Source organism: Bubalus bubalis, chromosome 18 (assembly GCF_019923935.1).
Source record: "Bubalus bubalis isolate 160015118507 breed Murrah chromosome 18, NDDB_SH_1, whole genome shotgun sequence".
Classification (NCBI taxonomy): domain Eukaryota; kingdom Metazoa; phylum Chordata; class Mammalia; order Artiodactyla; family Bovidae; genus Bubalus; species Bubalus bubalis.
The window spans coordinates 40,073,549-40,087,359 of NC_059174.1; the positions used below are offsets into that span (position 1 = coordinate 40,073,549).

Here is a 13,811-nt window from a genome sequence, read left to right on the forward strand (position 1 = left end):
ATCATATACACCTGCTGTCCCTCCTCCTTCAAGCTCCTCCAGTGGGGCTTTTGCCCCACTCACCACACACTACCCTGCCAAGGCCACCTAAGATGGCCAAGTGGCAAAGCTAATGGCCATGTGGTAGCCTTTAGCCTTCATCTCACGGGGCATCTTTGCCACACTTAGCACGGCTGACCCCACCTTCCTTCCAGAAACCTTTTGCCCTCCCTTGACTTCTCACACAGACACACTTGCTGGCCCCGTGGTAACCCTCCCTAATCCCACAGTGTCTCTTTCCTCCTCAAAGGAAACTACCACCCTGAGGTCCAGGTGGATGATTTCCACACCTATATTTAGAATTCTATCATTTATATCTGGATTCATAAGCAATAGATTTACAGAAACACTGCTTTGGGTGTTTTTAAAATTCACATAAGTGTAATAGAACTTCACACATCAGGACTTTCCTGGTGGTCACTGGTTAAGAATCTGCCTTCCAACACAAGGGATGTGGGTTCGATCCATGGTCTGGGAAGAGTCCATCTGCCTTGGAGCAACTAACCCTTTGGGCCGCAACTACTGAGCCCATGCTCTAGAGTCTATGAGCCACAACTAGAGATAGACCCCGCATACCACAATGAATAGCTCACGCAGCCAAAACAAAAAACAAACAAAAAAACCCTTACACATCATAATACCACTTGCTATCTTTTTCAACTTTATTTTCAACATTTATCCACGCTGATACCTGTAGGATAGGGTTTACTCATTTTCAACTGTGATAAGAGTTTTCTCTTCAGTGAGTATGCCACAATGTATACCTTCTACATGTATATGTGTAGGTTTCCATTTTTTTTCACCATCACAGACAGTGCTGCAGTCCACATCTTGTGCACACGTGTGCCATGTGTATTAACTCCCTAGGACACATTTGTAGATGGGGAATTGCCATGTCAAAGGGGATGTGCTGTTTCAACTTGGTAGATGTGATCGTTTACTTCCCCAAGTTGTGCCAATTTATTCTCCCAGGTGAGGAGTGTAAGAGTTCTTGCCTTCCCACATCTGCTCCAGCTTTTTGGTAATGTCATCTTTTTTTCCCAGTAAAATTGCTATTATTTAACTTTATTGGTTTTCCTATAATTGCAATATTGCAGCATATTTGTTATAATGTTAGAATACTACAAACACATACAACATCAAAAGTGAAAACTCCCCAGAAATGCCATTCTGTTTTGGTGTTAAAAGAGTGTACATTGCTCCAGAATTTTTTCTGTTCATACAACTAACATATGAATAAATGAAAATATTTGCTGTTTCCTTCAACTGTATCATCTCTAAGTAGTTTAAAATGCACATAAAAACTTGCTCTTTTGTTTTTATTTTTCAGTGGTGGCTTGCCAATTTATTTCATTGCTTAGCACATAATTTCAGGGTCTGGCACATTAAATATTTTCTCCATGTGTACATGGATTGATCCTTACATGTATAATCACTTGCATTAAGTTTCTTCTCTTCCATGCTCAGGAGAATGTATGCTACTAACATTAAGATTGAAAAGCTAAACATCAACAGGAAAGAGTCAGGCCTCTGTCTCTGTTATAGTCCTTCTCTGAGCAAAGGAGCCACATAGTTCCTGGGAGGGTTGCAAGAGTGGGATGACAAGCAAGTGCCCAGGTTCCAGTGCATCATCAGACAGACATCATCCATTCTCCAGGACTGTGGGGAAGCAGCGTAGCAGTGCCTTCCTTAATAGAGAAAAAAAAAAAGTGCAAAGTTAACATATCCTAATGGTCACAGCCTAGGTCATCCAGAAGGTTCTCTGTGTCTCCCTTGCTAAACACCTAACCGAGCTCTCTCTTGTTAAGAGATGAGCAGTGAACATTCGATCTGTGTGAGTTACTAATGACTTGGTCTGAAGTGAGTCCCTTGGAGTTCTGTGTACTCCATCCCAGAGGCTGTGGGGGTCCCTGCAGCAGACAGAACAGATCTAGAGGTGCCACCTCAGGGCTGTATGTCCTATGCTGGTGTGCCGGGTTTGTTGTGTCTGGGCTGCAAAAAGGGTTTGAAAACATTTGAGCCAACATTTAAAACTTGGGAGAGTTCACATACAGACATGGCTCCCAGATCTGGGCAGCACCATCAGTCTGCAGAGAACCAGCGTTCCCACCACACTCCCTGCTGCCTCGCAGGACCTGCTGCTTTGATCTTTACTTAGGCAACCCATGACTCTATGAAAAGTGAGAAAACAGTATAGATCAAGAAAGTGGAATGTCTCAAGAAAAGTGGCACAGAGGGCAAATTTCTCTCTGAAGCACAGAATATTTGAACAGGTTTAATTTTCAGGACAAAATGTCTTGGTGTCCAAAGGTATGTTCTTTATCTGCCTGGCTCCCACAGAAAAGTTTCAGACTTCTGGATTTTACAGGAGAATTTCAGCTGGCCATCACTCAAAGGTATATAGGGCTTTTAGCTCATCATTTGCCTGCCCTGGGCCTCTGGTTCCTCACCCACCCAGCAGGCAGTGTGGCCACAGCACGTGCCTCTGAGGGGTTGCATTGCTTTCTGTTTCTCTTCAGACTCTAGTCTTCCAGGTGGTGATAAGAGATGGGTTTAGGGTATTTTCAGGTTCACAATCACACTCTAGGGAGCCACCCCCTACTTCCTGCCATGCAAAGGAGTTTCGTTTCTCTAGATGTCAGGAAGGCAACAGCATGCGGCAGACGTCAGACTGGCAAGCAGGTGGCGGGAAGCCTCCTAGGGGCTGAGAGCTGCCTCACCTCCTCCTGGGCCTCCAGGTTTCCTGGTGACCCTCAGGGTGACCTTTGACCTTCAGCCCAACTAGGGTACATCAAGGCCAGAGTTTGGGCAGGTGTGATTCCAGGGCTGCTGCCAGAAAATTGACCTCTACCCAAAGGCTGGTGCCTGAAAAGTTCCTGGTCCTGCCAGGTGGCCTGAACATGGTCTTGAGTGGGAGGGACCTTGGGCTTCCCTCAGAAGCCTCGACCTTAGGGTGGGCTTTGTTCTTCCCTGAATGGAATTCTGCCCTGTGCTACTGGAAAACGCTCTAAATCTGCCTCTGTGATGGAGAAAACTGAGGCTTGAGAAGACAAATTACCATGGAAAAAGATGAGTTTCCAGATCTCAGGAGTGATTTTCTGCACTATTCATTTTAGCAGTGTCCAGGGCAGCGGAAAGAGAGGGCTTGTCTGTGGACGAGATAGATGCAGAAGCCAATAAAGAATTTATGGGAAGCACAAAAGGCTGTCTGGATGGGTTTTATTAATTACATTTCTTTTATCCTCACAACAATGGCACCTCAGTAATCTACACTGACTGTGCTCAATTGATGCTAATGATTTCACCCTTTTGTTTCTGTTAAAAAAAAAAGAGAAAAGGTCTGTCTGCCCAGTTAGTCAGGCCCAGCATGAGCCTGGAGCCCAGCAAGGCCCTGGAAGCACTCCTCTGGGGCCCTCCCCCATCATTTGCGCACCCTGGCGCTCCCTGGCAATGCCAACAGCAGTCCTGCCTGGCGATGGTCATTTGCTGTGTCCCCAACCAGGCCCTGCCCCCATCCTCCTCCACCCTGCTTCTCCATAACTCCATGTACAGGTACTTTTATGTGGGTAATGAGTCCTTTGGGTGGAGTCACAGGCAGGGAGGGTGTGTGTGTGTGTATGTGTGTGTGTGCGTGCATAGCAGTATTTTGTTGTTCAGTCGCTCAATTGTGTCTCCCTCTTTGCAACCCCAAAGACTGCGACATGTCGGGCTTCCCTGTCCTTCACCATCTCTTGGAGCTTGCTCAAACTCATGTCCCTTGAGTCATTGATGCCATCTAACCATTTTGTGCTCTGTTGTCCCCTTCTCCTTCTGCCTTCAACCTTTCCCAGCATCAGGGTCTTTTCCAATGAGTCAGCTCTTTGCATCAGGTGGCCAAAGTATTGGAGCTTCAGCATCAGCATCAGTCCTTCCAATGAATATTCAGGACTGATCTCCTTTAGGATGGACTGGTTGGATCTCCTTGCAGTCCAAGGGACTCTTAAAGAGTCTTCTCCAACACTACAGTTCAAAAGCATCAATTGTTCAGTGCTCAGCCTTCTTTATGGTCCAACTCTCACATCCATACATGACCACTGGAGAAACCATAGTTTTGACTAGACGGACTTTTGTCAACAAAGTAATGTCTCTGCTTTTTAATATGTTGCCTAGGTTGGTCATAGCTTTTCTTCCAAGGAGCAAGTGTCTTTTAATTTTGTGGCTGCAGTCACGATCTGCAGTGATTTTGCAGCCCAAGAAAATAAAGTCTGTCATTGTTTCTCCATCTATTTTCCATGAAGTGATGGTACCAGATGCCATGATCTTTGTTTTTTGAATGTTGAGTTTTAAACCAGCTTTTTCACTCTCCTCTTTCACCTTCATCAAGAGGCTCTTTAGCTCCTCTTCACTTTCTGCCATAAGGGTGGTGTCATCTGCATATCTGAGGTTATTGGTATTTCTCCCAGCAATCTCGATTCCAGCTCCTGCTTCATTCAGCCTGGCATTTTGCATGATGTCTTCTGCATATAAGTTAAATAAGCAGGGTGACAATATACAGCCTTGACATACCCCTTTTCCAATTTGGAACCAGTCTTTTGTTCCATGTCCAGTTCTAACTGTTGCTTATTGACCTCTGTACAGATTTCTCAGGAGGTAGGTAAGGTGGTCTGATATTCCCATCTCTTTAAGAATGTTCCACAGTTTGTTATGATCCACACATTCAAAGGCTTTAGCATAGTCAGTAAAGCAGAAGTAGATGTTTTTCTGGAATTCTCTTGATTTATTTGGTATACCTCACCTAAGGGTTCTTTTTGAAGAAAGAAAAAAGGAGGTTGAGTTGCTTTCCTCCCACAGTCCCTATCTCTTATTACTAAATTTTGTTGTTTTAGCATAAGTTAGAAAGGGTATATGTGCCGGGGGCTTGGCAGTGACTGAAATTGTCATGAATCATTTATTTGCCCACATCTGCTGTCATCCTTCCACCTCGGAACCCAGGAGGAGTTGTCAGCAATGGCCTTGAAGAGTTTCCACACTCCAGTGTGATAAACCTCAATGTCTTTTTCTCCTTCTTCTTCTTATGCTACCCCATAATGTGCTGCTACACCTCTGGCCCAGGAGAGAAGCCCAAGGAAAGCGTGTAGGTGATAAACAATGTTTCCTGTTACAAATGAATGAGGCAAGTGTGCATGCCTGACACCTCTGCCATTGTCTGAACACCAACTTCATTAGCCCAGGATGCATGGGGTGGTGTACAAGCTGCAGAGCCCTGTACCAGACCCTCACCTGGAACACCCCTCAGAGGGCTTTCAGGATGGGGTTTGGATGGCTCTCCTGCATGTTTCACCTTGGCATGTGCCCTCATCCCCATGCCAGGTAGCCCTGGTTTGTGGGAAGACCCTAGAAGGGATCCCAATGTGGTCATAGCCACCTGTAGCTCAGGCAGGGCAGTTGTGGAATTTCTAAGCAGGAGGCTTAAGAGTGCCCTGCAGCTGAAGGTAGGGGCTGTGGTATATCCTGAAGCTGCGTCTGCATCTTAGTGTTTATTGAGGTTGTTTTGGGAGGAACTGATGGTGACGACGGAGGGGGTCAGAGCTGCTTTGGCTCCCACTCTCCAGCACTGCCAACCTCCTTCCTGCCGTACCTTTCTACCCTCCAAGCCCCCTCTTCACAGGCAGTGGGGGCCAATCTGCATAGCTGGTGACCCAGGCTGGCACCCTTGGTGAAGCCCACACTGAGAGAAGACCAGCACTGAGAGGTTGCTGGAGGGCCCATGTGCTCACTTACCCCGAGCAGCTGCTGGCCTCTGGCACACTCTGCTGCTATAAAAATATCAGCACTCTGCCCCAGCTCCTGGAGAAAGTCTCAGCATGACAGCCTGCAAAGTAATCCTACATTTGAATTTCATCTACAAATCCTGGTTTCCTCCAGACAAGCTCAAACCTGCACAGATGGCCCCTCACACCAAAAAGTAAAAATAACAAAAGCTTGCAATTCTGAGCCTCCCTTTTTCTCTGGGCAGATGTGCTGCTGCACATTTCAGGAGATGCACAGCCTGCTTATGGGCAGCAAGCCCTCACCTCTTGAACAATTTTACTCACCCCTTCTGGTGTGCTGGTGGGGAGCAGTCATGGCCTATCAGGGTGTTTCTGTGGTGCCTGGGCCTTTGGAGTTGGGCAGGGAGATCCAAGGTGGGGAGGAAGAGTGAAAACTCATTCCTCACTCAACTACCCAAGACTGGCCACATGGCCATACATGAGATGGTGCAGGAAAATTGTTGAGAGTTTTGAGTGAAAGTCGCTCAGTTGTGCCTGACTCTTTGCAAACCCACGGACTCTTTGCAACCCCATGGACTGTATATGGCCATGGAATTTTCCAGGCCAGAATACTGGAGTAGGTAGCCATTCCCTTCTCCAGGGGATCTTCACAACTCAGGGATAGAACTCAGGTCTCCCACATTGCAGGCAGATTCTTTACCAGTTGAGCTACCAGGGAGGGTTTTGAAGTAGTCAGTAAAAGTTGGGGCATGAGGCTGCCATGCATGTCAAGGGCAGGTCTCAGGGTGGGAGAGAGGAAGCTCTGGGGGTTCCTGATTTTCTGAAATCTCTACCTTCAAATCCCAGCAGGCCACAGGAATTACAATTCCCATTAATTCTCTCCACCACTATTTGCCAAGAGCATCTATGCTGGGCCCTGAAGATACAGTTATAGACAAGACAGACCTAGAGGGTACAAGCCCAGCAAACACAGAGTCGAGGTCACCTGTGGGCTGGGTGGCCACAGACCCACTGGTCAGGAAGGCCATAGAAGGAGGCCAGAGCAGGGGGTCTAGAGAGAGGCCCTGCTAGAGACACCAGGAGAGACACTCCTAGGCTGGGTCCACCTCTGATGAGCCATGTGACCCTGAGTACCCAAGGCTCACATTTCTTTCTCATCCAGAAATGGTGGCTGTGGTCTTGGCTCCAGTGGAGGGTCATATGACAGAAAGACAGTCAGTGGCAAGTGAAACACAATTCAAACAGCCAGGAGAAAAAACGAAATTCTTGGATACAGACCTCTGGATAGCCCAGGGACATATTTAGCCTCAGGCATGGCATGGCTGGATCTGGGTGTTTGCATGCTGTCCTCTGGAATCTAATGCCCTTGCTCAGCTTAGCTTTGTTCTATGCCGATCTCGTCTTCCATGTGATATCTGCCAGTATCTCCAAGCTGATATTTCTACCAGCAAGCCCTTCCTCAATCTCTAGCCAAAGTCCTGGGGATGATTCTCATGGGTCCAGTGAGTTACATGCCTATCTCTCCTCTAATCACTGTGGCCAGGAGGATGTAGTGCTCTGATTAGCCAGGCAGGAGCCAGCCGGGATGGAATTAGTGCCATGTGAACTACCTGGTCTCACAGACAGGGTGAAGGGATGCTAGAGTGGAGAAAACGGCAGCAAACACAGAAACAAATAACAAAACTCTCCCAAACAATGGTTGACAGCCAAGATGTGAGCATGCTCTGAGACAGCCGCAAAAATCCTGCTTCCAACAATGTTCATCTCACTATAGGTATGTGGCCACTGTTATTCAACCCTTAAGTGCCCTTGACTTCACAGTGCTGGTCTCTGTGCCAGGTCCAAGATGCAGGGAAGGTTCTAGACACCCCTGTGGGAAAGCCTGCCCCACACCTGGTCTCAGGGTAGGAGCAGCCTAACACTGAAGTCTGCTTCACCCTCAAACCCTGCAATTTTCCTCTCTGGTGTCTGCCAGGTTTCCCTATGTTTTACTTCCATCTTCCTCTTCCTTAGACCAGCACCCAAGATCCCCAATCTGGCCCGGAGGAAAAAAGACAGAGATCAGGAAGGTCCTCACTAGCCAAAGCACCTAGCCTGTGCCTCTCACGCACAAAGCATTTGTTTGCCACCCAGAAGACCACTCCGCATAGACTTGCCCTCCTTAGCAGAATAAAGGTATGAATCCAGCATTCCACTACAGTTCAGGGAGGCACTATCCAAACAGGGGCAGCCAAACATTGTGTGGCCCTTGGTCCTGGGATGGGGGTGGGGACAAAGCAAGTAGCATTATCAGAGACAGACATGCTGACACTGGTTAGTAGGTAAGTGAGCTGGGAGGAGGCAAATAGAAGGCTTGTTTCTGGGCCACCACACAGGCTTGTGTGACTGCCCTGACATGTCTCAGGGACTGGATCAGGGCAAGTGGCTGTTCAATGGTGCATTCACAGTACCTTCCATAAAAAAGATCTTTAGAGAAGAACTGACCTCAAGGGTTGGGTTTTGATTCAGACAGCAAGAAACCAAGGTCTTAGTCCTGGCCTGAATGTTCCCCACAGTGTGCACGGCACTGTTGTTAAGGCTCTAGTTTAGTCATTTAATTCTCCCACAACCCCGTTTCAGGCAAAAGGTACAGATAGAGGGAGATTCAGCAACTTGTCCAAGGTCATGGGGTTGGGGAGGGGGCACGACAGACACTGGTTTCAGGGTCTGTGGCTGCACTTCATGAAAAGCCGGGGCCTGGTTATTCCATTAACCAGTTTACATGAACCCCAAAACCAAACCGAAGGTTGGGGCCCAAGTATCTGCTTTCTGGTATCTTGGGCCCTATGGTGGCTCCTAGGGTGCCTGGCTGTACGGCCCTGGGAAGAGCGCTTGTTACCCGCCCTGGAGCCGGGCAGCTCAGCTCCTGTGCCCAGGACACTCTCTTTAAAGAAACCTGCGCACTCTGCCCGCCCCTCCCAGGCCACCCCGGCCCCCTGGCGGCCACCGACTCTGCGAGCTGCGCTCCAGGTCACGCGGCGCGGACGGAGGAGGAGGAGGAAGAGAGATGGAGGAAGCGGAGGAGGAAGAGGAGGAGAAAGGAGAGAGGAGGGCCTGAGTGGAAGTCGGCTCTGGGAAGGAACGCTGACTGCTCCCGAGTGCCCAGCGCGCCGCTGCAGGGGGCGCTGACGACCCCCGGCTCAGGCAAGAGAAGGGTGGGCCAGGAGGGCCAGAGGTCCCCGCCAGCTCCATCCCCTCAACTCCGACACCCTGGCGGAAGCTATCGTGACGATTCGCTGAGCGCCGCCTCTGAGCCTCCTCTGGAGGCGGGCACCACTGCTACCTCATTGTACAAAGTGGGAATCTTAGGCTTCACGGAGTGCCCTAGACCAGCCCCAGCCCCAAAGGGCTGCAGCAGGACGCCAGGAGCAGGATCTCGACCCCTGCACAAAAGAGCCAGGCTGACTGCATTGGGATCTTGGATGCACCACTTTCTGGCCACATGGCTTTGGAAAAGATTCTTAGCCGCTGAGGGCTCCGCTTTCCTCATCTGGGAAATGGGATAGTGCCTACCTATCCCTGGGAATGGGATAGTGAGGTCAGGCACTATCTAAAGGTTTATTACCGTCCTTTAGACCAGGGCCTGATACGGCTGAGCCGACCTCAGTGCCTGCCATTGCTAGCAGGGGTTTAGCTGAATGGAAGGAACTGAGCCTCAGTGGGGCGCACGCGGGCTTGGGCCTGGCCTCTGCCTCCCAGCCTACCGGCCGCGCGCCGCAGCAGCCTGCCCGACTCTCTGAGAGCAGCTAGCTGACACCACCTTCAGGGCTCAGGCTGCGCTCCACGTGCGGCGTGTTTACCCACGTGATGTCGACCCACCCACCGTGCCCGGGCCCCGCCCCCGTTCCCGCCCCCGCTCCCGCCCCTCTGAGGCTACTGGCTCGCGGCCGAAAGCTGTCGGTACGGCTGCTCCGCGCTGGAGACACCGAGCGCGACCTCACGCCGCCCGGATGCCTGCCCAGGAGACTAAGCAGGCTGCTCACTCTTTAGGCACGCCGGGCGCGGGCGCTGCGCTGGATCCGCACCGAAACGGGATGAGCCATGGGTCCAGTCCAGCTCAGAGACTCTATACGGAGTGCGCCCCAAGGGAGGGGCGGGACCAGAGCTACTAGGGGCGGGCCCATGGGGGAGGGCTCTTCAGAGTGCGCCCTGCGGAAGGGGCGGGTCCGGGGCGGATGGGGCGGGTCCGGGGCGGATGGGGGCGTGCCCGCGGGCGGGGCCCTTCCTGCGCACGCGTTCCTTCAGGTTGGGCCCGGGGGCGTGGCCGTTCCGGGGGCGTGGCGGGCCTTGTCAGTGCCGCGGCGCAACAGCCCTGGGCTCTAACGCTGGTAGCAGTTGGCTAGATCCTTCCAGGAGAGGTGGAACTCGTTGAAGCTCGGTCATTAGCGGAAGTGTACATTCAGTCCCAGATTCCTCTACAAGCTCAGTAGAGCCACTCCCGGCTCCTTGATTGTGTCCCCTTGACTTCCTCAGCCGGCCTTCCTCCTGTCTCCTTGACGTCCTCTGCCGCTCCACAGTTGATGTTGCACAGGTCTCTGGCCTCAGAACCGCTGGCTTCTAGGCTGACTGTGGGAGACTTGGTCCACTCTCTGGTTTAACTTCCACTTCTGTGCGGGTAGTCCGACAGTTCTACCAGTAGTTAGCAAACACGTGCTAGGCACTTTTATAAGTGCTTTGTGACTTATTCACCAATAACCGCTTGGACGCGTTACACCTAAATCTGTCTCACATCCGAGACCACTGCCTTCAGCTCCATATCCTTCCATCCAGATGCCCACTCGACCCCTCACTGGATGTTCCACAAGCCTCTCTGAATAAATACATCTGAAGTGGAACCTCAGTTCAGTTCAGTCGCTCAGTCGTGTCCAACTCTTTGCGACCCCGTGAACCACAGCACGCCAGGCCTCCCTGTCCATCACCAACTCCCGGAGTTCACCCAAACCCATGTCCATCGAGTCGGTGATGCCATTCAACCATCTCATCCTCTGTCGTTCCCTTCTCCTCCTGCCCTCAATCTTTCCCAGCATCAGGGTCTTTTCAAATGAGTCAGGTCTTGGCATCAGGTTTCTCCCCAGATCTGCTCAGTGAATAACATCGCCATTCCCCTAGTCACTGAACCGAGCTTGCATTCAGTTTTTCCTTTTTTTTTTTTTAATTTAGATTTCACATATAAGGGCTCTCCTACAGTATTTGTCACTCTCTGTCTGACTTGTCTCACTTAGTCTAATGTCTTCAAAGTTCATCCATTCTGTCAAATATTACTGTCAAACCATCATCAACATAGAAAACAAGAGAACTAACAGGCTAATTAACCTAATAAAAAAACTGAACAAAGGTAACTTTATAAAATCAGAATATAAAGCCAATAATGGGTCCCTCGGCAATAATAATACATTTCTTGAAACTGTAATAAAAACAACTTGCATGATACTGAACTATTTAGGAATTCACCTAACAAAAAATGCACAAGATCTTCAGGACACTAACTCTAAAATTCAAATATATATATATATATATATATATATATATATCTAAAAGAAACTTGAATACATAGATAAATAATGGGATGTCTCAACGTTGGAAGGATGATCTATATATTCAACACAATTCCAGTAAAAAAAATTCTAGCCCGATTGTGTTGGAACTTGGGAAACTGATTTTACAATGTATACGGAAGAATAAAGGTCCATGATAGGCTAAGAGCAAATTTGAAAAAGAAGAACAAGGGGAAGGTCTTGCTCTATAGACATTAAAACAGATTACAAGACCAAGTAATTAAAATATTGTGATATTGGTATAGACAAATAGATGAATGGAATAGTTTGAAACACCCAAAATGAATTCATTTATATAACTTGGTATGAGATAGAGAAAAAAATTACAAATGATTTGAGAAGATCTAAATTATTCAGTAAATGGTTCTGGGAATGTTGATTTTTTTCCATAACGCAGAAAAAATAAAATTGGACCCCTACCTCAGACCTTCTACATAAACTCTAAATCAATTAAATATCTGATTGTAAAGGTAAGAATATAATGCTAATAAACTAGAACTTAGGATAAAATCTCTGTGATAGCAAAGGTTTTATCATTACATCAGAAGCTTAATCCATGAGGAGGAAAATGATGGATTTGATGACACCAAAATGGGAAATGTTGCTATACTGTAGACAAAATCAACATATATGTGATGAGATAGGAGAAGATATTTTTCATGTCTTAAACCAACATATTTATAGTTCAAGCTATAACTAGAATAATCAAAGAACTCCTAAAAATCAGTCTATAAAAAGGAAATCGAATTTTTTTAAAATGGGCGAAGGATATGAATAAGTCATTCCCAGAATAAATCAGATTGGCTAAGGTTTTCGAGGCTTACCCTCATTGGAGATCAGAGAAAGGCAAAGTAAAGGAAAGAGGTGCCACATTACCCCAGCCAACTGACACGTCTCAGCGGGTCATATGGCATTAAGTGCTGTCATGGAGGGATGGGAGAAGCACGTGGCAGATGTAGTGTAATTAAATACGCAGGTACCTTTGCAGGGCTCAGACCAGGGTGAGAAAAGTAAGGCCCTCACTGTGCCAGCTGACCCTGCACCTGCCGGGCCTTCTTACACGTGCGCTCTGGGTGCCGCATTGCCTCCGTCTGGTCCCAGCCTTGTACCTGTGGACTCGACAGTTCCAGTCTTGATATGTACCTAGAGAAACTTCCTTAGGAAATGTATTCCAGTTCACTTAGGCAGTAGTTATGTAGGATTCCCCAGGAGGAAACTGAACAAACAGTATTTGTTAAGTGAAGATAATAACAGGGTCTTCCGTGAGGAGGAGGACCTGGTGAGTAAAACTGAGAACAAGGAAAAGGGCTTCCATCCACCTTCTCACAAGTGAGGCAAGATCAGGATGACATCTGTTTCTGCCTGGGAGGGTTTGTAGGTCTCTGGGCCTTTGTCACTGATCCTGCTGCCCCCTCCACCAAGCAGTGCATTTGGTCTTGGCAGGGGAGAGAGAAAGTTGGAAGTTGCCCTGGGGTTACCTGAGAAGGATTAGGCATATTTTCACTGTCACATAATGAAAGAGAGGCCAGAAATTTCAAGATCTGGTTCCTGTGTTGAGGCAGAAAAGATCTATAGGGTAAAGCTTGGACTTTGGAGTTTACATATGTAGGTTCTAATCCCTTTTTGACTTTCTATGGATGTGAACTTGGGCAGAAAGCACAGCATAGTGAACTTCAGATTTGTTCCCAGTGAGATGGGAGTAAAAATAAGGCTTAAGATAGGAGCCAAAGGAGGGAAGATACCTGAAACCTATCTGCTTCTCAAACAGCATGGGCAAATGAGGATTCTCTAGGGAGGGGTCTTTACCACACTTTTCTATTCTCCGGATAGCAGTCTGGAGGCCTTTCAGAAGCCAGGGCCAAGGAATGTACTTCAGTGGATGACAAATGGAATAATCCATCACATACAGATATTTCCATTTCAACCCCTGCAGACTTTAAGCGTGAGGTTGGGACCAGCACTATTTTGGATGTTGCTCAGCTCTGGAAGCTTTGGAGCAGCCCCCATGTAGGAACTGGGCTCCTTACCCCAGTTCACCTCTCTCACAACTCTCACTTCTAAGAGAGGAACTGGATTTTCTTTTCTGTATTTAAATGAGAAATAGAGACACATTGCAAGTAATAATATCAATAAAAATTGTAATAATCAGCACTACCCTAGCCCAACTGTTGTTAGCATCTGTGGCGAATGTCTGCTGTTTCTCTATTTAGCCTCCCTTCCTCCTGGTAACAGTTTCCTATTTTCTACCGGGGAACCAATCCTCTTGTTCTCAGACTGTGGGATTTGAGTTGGGTTCAGCCCAGACCAGCTCTGCAAGGCCCAGTACAAAACAAAAGTGCAAGGTCTCTTATTCAAAAATTTGTAAGAATTTCAAGATGCCACAGCAGAGCATTAAACCAAACTAAGGGTTCTATGAGGCTGCACCCCT

At 48.2% G+C, this 13,811-nt stretch overlaps 1 long non-coding RNA gene across 2 annotated transcripts; it reads right to left on the minus strand.

Moving 5' to 3' along the window:
* Positions 1-498: 498 nt before the first annotated feature.
* LOC112580265 lies at positions 499-10,269 on the minus strand. 2 transcript variants are annotated; one of them, XR_003104588.3, is made up of 4 exons: positions 9,812-10,269; positions 5,800-5,890; positions 3,098-3,188; positions 499-1,727 (listed from the first exon to the last, which is right to left on the minus strand). It is a non-coding gene; the product is annotated as an uncharacterized LOC112580265 (long non-coding RNA). The 2 variants fall into 2 exon arrangements; XR_003104589.3 differs by lacking the exon at positions 3,098-3,188.
* Between the last annotated feature and the right edge of the window lie 3,542 nt (positions 10,270-13,811).